Raw genomic sequence first — 8940 nt, 5'->3', positions numbered from 1 at the left:
TCTTGATGAAAATGTTGAGCTTTGAGGTTTAATTCATGATTTTACATGTTATTTTGGTGATGTGATCGCACGAGTAGGTCCATATGATATTTTTGAGTTAGTATGCATATTTGGTTTGGAGTCTCGAAGGCTCGGGATGAGTTTCGGGTAGGTTGTGTCTTAGGCTTAAAACATGGCTATTGGAGGTTCAGAAAACTACAGCTCTCTGAACCTGCTAGTGCGGTCCGCACTGGTTTTGTGTTTGTAGACACCTGATTTTTGACCCTCCCCGAGAATTTTCACATTTTTAGCATAAATATGTAATTTAGGTCTAATATAGCTATTTTGACTATTTTGCTTTATTTCGTCGCAAAAGAGGAAAATTACAAAATATGTATATAAATTTTAGTTTATGTACTTCTCATAAACTTGAAAAAAAATACAAAAATTGTACTTTATTTTTGTACTTTATATAATTTCGAAAATTACCGAAAATATAGTTCTATTAATGTTTTATAGTCATTTTAATTTTGAAAAAATACAAAAAATGTTACTTTATATTTTATCTTTATATTAAAAACGAAAATTACAAAAAAATAGTTTTATTAGTATTTTGTAGTTATTTTAATCTTGAAAAAATATTAAAAAAAAATCTAGTTTTGTGTTAATTATTAGTCTTATTTTTGTAGTTATTTTGCTTACATAATCAGTTGAGCAACGTCGTGTTTCTATTTCTCGGGTCCGGGCAAAGAATAATATTCGGGTTCAAACTACCCGGTTTTAGGCCTAATTTCGGACCTAGCCCATAATAATTAGAGTCCACCACACGTGAGGGGACACACGTGGGGAACACGGACGGAACACCGTACACGGGGAACCCCACCACGCGTGGGAGACACAAGTCTTGAACCCCACCACGCGTGGGGCTCATTTTTCTTGGCAGAAGCTTACAAATGCACGGGCAAAGCTACACAAAGGGAGGACTTGGAAAATATTTTTGCTGGGAACTACTGTTCATCTTTCTTCTTCAGAAAGAAGAAAGAAAAAAAACACTACTGAACAAAAAACGGAACCCTACCCACGACCAACCTGAGCAACACCCCAAAACCACCATCAACACCCCAACCACTCGTCAAGCACCAAAACCAGTCGTAACCCAAAACCAGTCGCGACGCCACTCCTCCACGTCCGAACGACCATCGCCTTCTTCCTCCATTAAATCCGACGAGCACTGCTGCTTCGCCTTCGTCGTCACATCCCCCAGCTTCACTCCCTCATCGTCAAACAACCTACCCTCCCCAACCAACAAGCTCTACTGATCGTCGACCTACTGCCGTTACCAGCTAGACCACCAGCTCCCTGCCACCCGCGAAACCTCTCCAGTTCGTCAGCCCCACCCACAGCCCGAATGAAAACCAGCCGTTTCACCATTTCCAGTCCAACGAGTAGCTATCGCTGCGTGCCAAGCAGTCGTTGCTGCGTTTCCGAGCAGCTGTTGGTTGCCGCGATTCTGCCTTGCCGAGTTTTCTATTTTCCGTCGAGGTCGACTTTGGTCCGAGCTTTCTATTTTTCCGGTGAGTTTGCTTTTGCTCGTCGAGGTGTTTGTCCGAGGTTTCATCATTGTTCCTCGTCGAGTGAGGTCCGGTTCGAGTTCCGTAGGAGGCACTGTTTGTCGTTCTAGGATTGTCGAGGTTCGAAGGTTGGTGTTCTTCGTCCTTTGTTTCATTTCATTCGTTTTGCATATTATGGTTCAAGGCAAAAAATGAGAATATTCGATATTTATGAATGTCAACAATGCAAATTTTTGTTGTTGTGTTAAAAATGTTTATTCTATGTTTAGTTACTGCATGCTTAAAGTAAATGTGAACATATGAACGAGGTTATTCTATTTTTTTCATTTTTACCATGGATATTATTACTTGTTAGAATCGTTGTTTTTTTGTTTAACCTCGGATGATTTCATTGGTAGAAAATCGTAGTTGCCTTAAGTTTGCCCTCAAATAATAAAAACGAGACGAGCTTCGCCACATAAAAAATGTACAAATTGTGGAGCCCTCGCAAAATATATGTATTAAATACTTAGATTCCGGGACGGGCCGTTTAGTAAATTTCACGGCCCTACCCAAATAATAATGCGCTAGTCGCTTTAGGCGCGCCTTTAATAATTTATCTTCCTAAACTCGGGTGCACATTTATGTGACCCAAATCCAAATCTCAACGGAATCGAAATGTGTCTCTAATCACGGGTACATTGATTGTGGCGTGGTCCGAGATGCACTTCCATGACGTTGCAAATTCTTTTTTTAATAATGAATGAGACGAGCCTCGACAAACGGAAAATGCACAAGGTGCGGGGCCCTCTAAATGTATATATATTAAAAATACTTAGAATTCGGGACATGCCGTTTAGCAAATTTCACGGCTTTCTCCAAAATAACAATACGTTAGTTGCTTTAGGCGCATCTTAATAACTTATTTTTCTTAATTCGGGTGCACATTTATGTGACCCAAATTCAAATCTCAACAGAGTCAAGATATGTCAATAACCACGGGTGCATTGATGTAACGTGGTTCGAGATATATTTTCACGACGTTGCAATTCTCGTAAAAAATAATAATAAAAGCGGTCAAGAGTTTAAAACTTGCACATAGGTTTAACATGTATAAAATCAGATAATCAAGCCGAATATAACAGTTGAGCGACCGTGCTAGAACCACGGAACTCGGGAATGCCTAACACCTTCTCCTGGGTTAACAGAATTCCTTATCCGGATTTCTGGTACGCAGACTGTAATATGGAGTCATTCTTTTCCTTGATTCGGGATTAAAATTGGTGACTTGGGACACCCTAAATCTCCCAAGTGGCGACTCTGAAATAAATAAACCAATCCCGTTTCGATTGTCCTTTAATTGGAAAAAACTCCCTTGCACCCTCTCGGGTGCGTAAAAAGGAGGTGCGACAGCTCTGGCGACTCTGCTGGGGACAAAACACCCAGAACCACTGGTTCAGGGTTAGAAATTCGAGCTTAGATAAATTGTTATATTTGGCTTTATCTGATTTTTACATGTTTTGAGCCTAATGTGCTAAATGCTGCTTTTACCGCTTTGATATTATCTGAACTGTATATAAATTGTGCCGAAACCTTTCTCTTCTTACCTCCGGGGATGTGCTTACTGGTTGAGACTCCCTATTCTGTTAGTGTCATACCCTAAATAAAAGAGGCTCGGAAAGTTTCTAAGCCGGCTGGCCTTTTGGTTCCCGGAAAGGAGCTCCTTCCTCAGCTCGAGTTGTCCGCTCGGGTACACTGTCTAGAACACCGACCCAGGTTTTGAACATAGAATAACGTGACTTCATGCCGGATCCCTAGTAGGAACGCTTATTTGCATCACGTTGCATTTGACTTAGGGGACTCAACACAGGGGTTGGGTCCGTCTAGGACTAGCGACCTGATATGAAAAGGCCATCCTGATGCATCCTATTTGTTTTCCGTGCATTTATTTGTCTCGTGCCCGCATGCTGACCGGTGTTTGAATATTACGAATGTTGTGAAATTGAAAAAAGGGAAATATCGGTTAAGGAATTGATTGTTTATTTTTGAAAAAACCCAATACCCAAATACTGTCAAAACTCTGCCGAAATTTTGAGAAAATGAAAAAACGTCTTATTAGTTTGTTTTATTAAAAGCAAAGGAAAAATAGAAAAAAGAATCGTTGTTCTGTTTTGTTTTTCAGAAAAAATATAGAAATATATAGTTTGTCTTGTTATAAAAATAAAAATCAAAAAGAGTCTTATTTTTAAAATGATTTTTTTTATGAAAATTCAAAAAATAATAAAAAAGAGTCTTTCATTATTTGTCACAAATATATACATGTATATATATATATATATATATATATATATATATATATATATATCCAAAAGTTTTTATTTCCAAAAAATATATATATGTCTTTATTTGTTGCAAAAATATTTGTCTTGCCAAAAAGTCTAGAAAAGTTTTTAGACTCCCAATTTTCAAAAAAATCCAAAAATATTTTCCATTATTAACTTCTTTAGAAAGTCTTTTAATTATTTCTTTTTAAAAAAATGTATAATAAGAAGAAAAAAAATTCGAAAATATTTTGATTCTTCTTTCAAAATTAAAAAGAAAATTCAAAATTCAAAAAAAAACATTTTTAGAAGCATTTCTTTTATTAAAGGTAAAATTCCGAAAAATATTTTCTTCTTCCTTTAGAATGAGAAAAAAAAACAAATGGAAATGAGAGAAAAAAAATATCTTAGAAGTCTTTCTTTTAAAAAAAGGGAAAATCAATCAAAAATCCAAAAGAAAAACAATTTTAAAAAAGAAAATAAATCAAAAATCCAAAAAATAAAATAATAAAATACTTCCTTTCTCCTTTTAAAGTAGTTCTTTCACAAATTCAAAAAAAAAGAAGGAGAAGTTAGTTCATCTACTTATTCTTGATTACCCGAACTACGCGGGTTTGATTCTCACCGGATGTGAGATACGTAGGCAACCCTCATCGGGTCCAACCCCACCTTTTGCTAAAAAGCCAAAAACAAATATAAAAAAAAAATAAAAAAAAACATGTCAAAGATTTTTAATTTTGTCGTAAATAAGTCTAGTGATGTAACTTCTCCCTTTTACAAAAAAAATAGCAAAAACAAATATGTCAAATTTTAATTGTCATAAAGAAGTCGGGTGCTGCTGTTTTATCAAGACATAGCCGAATGTTCCCGAAAGGGACGCCGGAAGGCTGACTTTGCATAAACAGCCACCTTTGGGTCATTTTTAAGACTTGGCCCAGTTGACCCACACAGCCTTAAAAATCTTCGTCCCCGAGGCATTGAAAGGCCGTGTTTGCAATGTTGAATTTTCTATTTTTGAAAAATGATAAAAGAGTCATAAACAAGTCCGGGTGATGCCGCTTATGTCAAAAATAGCCAAATGTTCCCAAAAGGAACTCCGGAAGGCTGCCTTGGTACAGACGGCCACCTCGTTTTTTTCTCACACAACCTTAAAAATCTTCGTTCATGAAGTGCTGAGAGGTCGTGTTCAGAAATCCTTTTGAGAAAAATCGCATATATTTTTGTTTTTATCAGAATAAGTTTCGTTTGTTAAAATCTTATTAATAAATGTGCAGAATGAGCACGACTCCAAATGAACCCTTTTCAATCATGAATAAAATCCCCCTCCAATTGCGGCTCTGGTGGAATGATTTAGGCAAAGAAGGGCATGACGAAATCAAGAAGTATCTGAAAGGCCTCACGAGTTTGTTGGATATCAGGCCACGGGGAGATATCATAAGGGCAGTAGTCCCCCACTGGGATCCTGCGCACAATGTCTTCCATTTCTCGGACTTTGAACTTACCCCAACTTTAGAAGAAATAGCAGGGTATATCGGCAGCGCTGAGACTCCTTTGAGGCACAAATATCTGATTGCTCCAAGAGCTGTAGCAATACACCGGTTTCTGGACTCCTTAAAGATAGTCAGAACAATTCATAACCCTGACTTGGCAAAAGGTTTTTGCAGCATGAGTTTCATATATCAAAGATATGGTCACATAGGAGGATTCGACAAGCCAGAAAACCAGTTGTGCAGCAAAAGTAATCGTCAAAAGTGGGAAGAACATAGACGGATTGCTTTCATGATAACTTTCTTAGGACTCTTAGTATTCCCAAGAAAAGACGGGAATATTGACATAAAGATAGCAGGGGTCGTCAGTACGTTGCTCACACAGAGAGATAGTACGTTGGCGCCCATGATAGTATCTGATATGTTCCGGGCTCTCACGTCTTGCAAAGCCGGAGGAAGCTTTTTCGAGGGTTGCAATTTGTTGTTGCAAATGTGGATGACCGAACACCTATGTCACCGAGCCCAGTTTCTGAGCCATGGATCCGCTGAAAAGACCTGCATAGAGGAGTTCTATACCAGAGTTAATGAGACCTACCTACCGGAAGGAGTCACAGCATGGACCTCATATTTCCGTACCCTCGACGCTAGTCAAATACAGTGGGCGCTAGGATGGTTACCGATCGACGAAGTCATATACATGCCAGCAACCAGGCCCCATTTTCTCTTAATGGGACTTAAGAGCATTCAACCATACGCGCCGCATCGGGTTTTAAGGCAACTTGGGAGGTGTCAGATAGTGCCGAAAGACGAGGATCTAAGCACCCAGGTGATTGAGATCAGTCCCGACGGCCAGTTTCCTGAAGCAAGGGTTCGCCAAATTTGGAGCCAATGTCAATACTTAGAAGCAAATACTTGTGTAATGAATCGGGCAAAAGGGGAAGTTTCGCCCGGGTATCAGGCCTGGTACAAAGGGGAGACATCATCTGGAAGGCCGACCAAAAGACCTCACCTGCAAGAATTTGCCAAATCTTCACAAGAGCAGTGGGGCTGGTTGGCCAAAGAGCGGGAATATCTTGCCGAAACAGGCAAACTGAAGCAACAAGTTCAGGATATGAGGTTTGAATGCCAATTACAGTCTGCTGCCCACAAGGGAGAAAAGAACAGATTAATCAGAGAAGGCGAGATCCTCAAAGCTCAGATCCGGAGGATGAAAAAGGAGGCTGATAACCAGCTGAGAAGCCGGGCGGATAAAAGATTGATAGCGGGGTTAAAGGATCAGGTTGCGGAATGCCAGGAAGATTTGGAAAGAGCCAAGGCTAGCACAGCAAGATTGCGGACCAAGTGGGCAAAGGGTACAATGGCCCGGAGGCAGCGCCTGCAACAAGTCATAAGGGATTATGAACTGAGCATCGGGACATTAAGGGAAACGAATTCCACTCTTCAAGAGCGGATCTTCAAGCAAACACGAGATGCCCAAGCCGACAGAAGGCGATGTTACGATGCAATGACCAGAATGGAAAGACAAATGGAGATGTTCCAGGATCAACTTGCCAACAATGCGCAAACACTAGGATTGAAGAACCGACAGATAAGGCAGTTGTTCACAGAAAGGGACAACATTCGAGGAAGGATCGACGAGATTGGGCATTACATCTACATGAGATGCCTGGCATGCGAGCAAATGCCTCGGAAGACCCTCCTTGTTTCCATCATGGGTTGCGTCCACCGAATCATGAATGAGTTGAAAAGCCTGCAGAGGGACCTCACACCAAGGGCCGCGGAAAGGCCGAATGATGCCTCGCGGGCCCCTAAGTTGGAAAATTAATCTTTGGTTGAGTCTTGTTTATTTGGCTTTGTTGCTTTTCCATATGTTGTTTTCTTTTCTTTTAGTCAAAACGGGTTAAGAACTGTGGAGTCTGTACTATTGCTATTCCTTGCTTGAAGTAATTTGTAATAGCAAAATTTTGAGAATGAATTTAACGATTTCACAAGAATTTTGTGTTTCTTTACTTTAAGGCAGAACTACGCCTGGTCTGATTCGCGCGGGGACGTGATACGTAGGCAATCCCCATAAGATTCGACCGCTTTTAATAAAGAAAGAAAAGAAAATACACAAATAAAATAAAATAACAGAAAAGGGGATAAATGAGCAAACCGGGATGACGCATGTTGTTTGAAGCGAAGCATGTAGAAACGGTTAACTGCCTAGGAGCATTGCATCCTCTATGTGTTGAGATTAAATCCGTTAAACTCTAACGCTAACAAAGTTTGTTGTTGTCTGATCAAGACAGTTAGTTGTTAAAGAATTCTGGCAACACACCCTTACCAAACCAGATCCAAAGGACCGGTAGCAATAAGCATGACTACTTCAGAGAATAGTAACGAGGAAGAAAGGCCGATGAGCCAGTTGTTAAAAGAAGCGATGGAAAAGATTGAAAGGATGGGACTAGAGATGAATGCAATGCAGCTAGCTTTAGCCAAAGCACAAAAGAGTCCTGAGCCACTGGGGCGCATGCCGGAATACCCTCATTCCGGCCCTTCCACAAGCCTCCCGAATCCCCGTTATCATCAAGAAAGAAGCCCTCATGATTCCCAAGCTCCACCACCCCATCAACCTCTCCCGACCCCAAATATTCCCACTTTTGTGGGACCCACATCAGCCACCTTGCAAAGAACGGTCAGTGAGCCATTGTTTCAGGCCCACGATATGCAGTACTACCCCCCTGAGCCTACATTCCATGCCCCCAAGCCCCAGGCCTACAATCCGCACTTGGAGGTACCGGCAGAGATTGAAAAGCCGGTTAAAGCCCCTGAACATGATGAGGTATTGAGAAAGTTCAAAAGCCTGGAGCAGTCCTTCAGGAACCTGCACGGTTTGGGCAACCAAGTCAGCGTAGCATACAAAGATCTATGCCCATTCCCGGACGTCCAACTCCCGGCTGGGTTCAAGATGCCTAAGTTTGATTTATATAAAGGGCACGGCGATCCCATGGCACATTTGCGGGGATTCTGTAGCAAAATGAGAGGGGCAGGCGGCAAAGATGAGCTGCTGATAGCTTATTTCGGCCAAAGTCTGAGCGGATCTGCACTAGAATGGTATACCAGGCAGGATTCCAGTAGGTGGTACACTTGGGATGATCTGGCGCAGGCTTTCGCAGGTCATTTCCAGTACAATCTCGAGATAGTCCCTGACCGTCTCACGTTGTTGAGGACTGGGAAGAAACCCGGGGAAAGTTTTCGCGAGTTCGGTTTCCGCTGGAGAGAGCAAGCGGCCAGAGTCGATCCTCCCATGAGAGAGGGAGAGATGGTGGACTATTTCTTACAAACATTGGATCCAACCTACTTTGGTCACTTGGTGACAACGGTTGGAAAATCCTTCAACGAGGTGGTCAAGATAGGGGTCATGATAGAAGAGGGTCTGAGGTCTGACAAAATCCTGAACTACTCGGCACTCAAGGCAACGACCCAGGCTATTCAGAACGGCACGGGAGGTGCGCTGAGAAGAAAGAAAGAAGAAGTTGCCTCGATCGAGGCAGGCAGTTGGTCCGGATCTGGCAGGCCACACTACAACCAACCCAGACCTCACAGGACAAACTACCCATA

The sequence above is a fragment of the Nicotiana sylvestris genome, chromosome 12 (assembly GCF_000393655.2).
Source record: "Nicotiana sylvestris chromosome 12, ASM39365v2, whole genome shotgun sequence".
In the NCBI taxonomy this organism is placed as follows: domain Eukaryota; kingdom Viridiplantae; phylum Streptophyta; class Magnoliopsida; order Solanales; family Solanaceae; genus Nicotiana; species Nicotiana sylvestris.
This window is presented reverse-complemented; position numbering follows the sequence as displayed.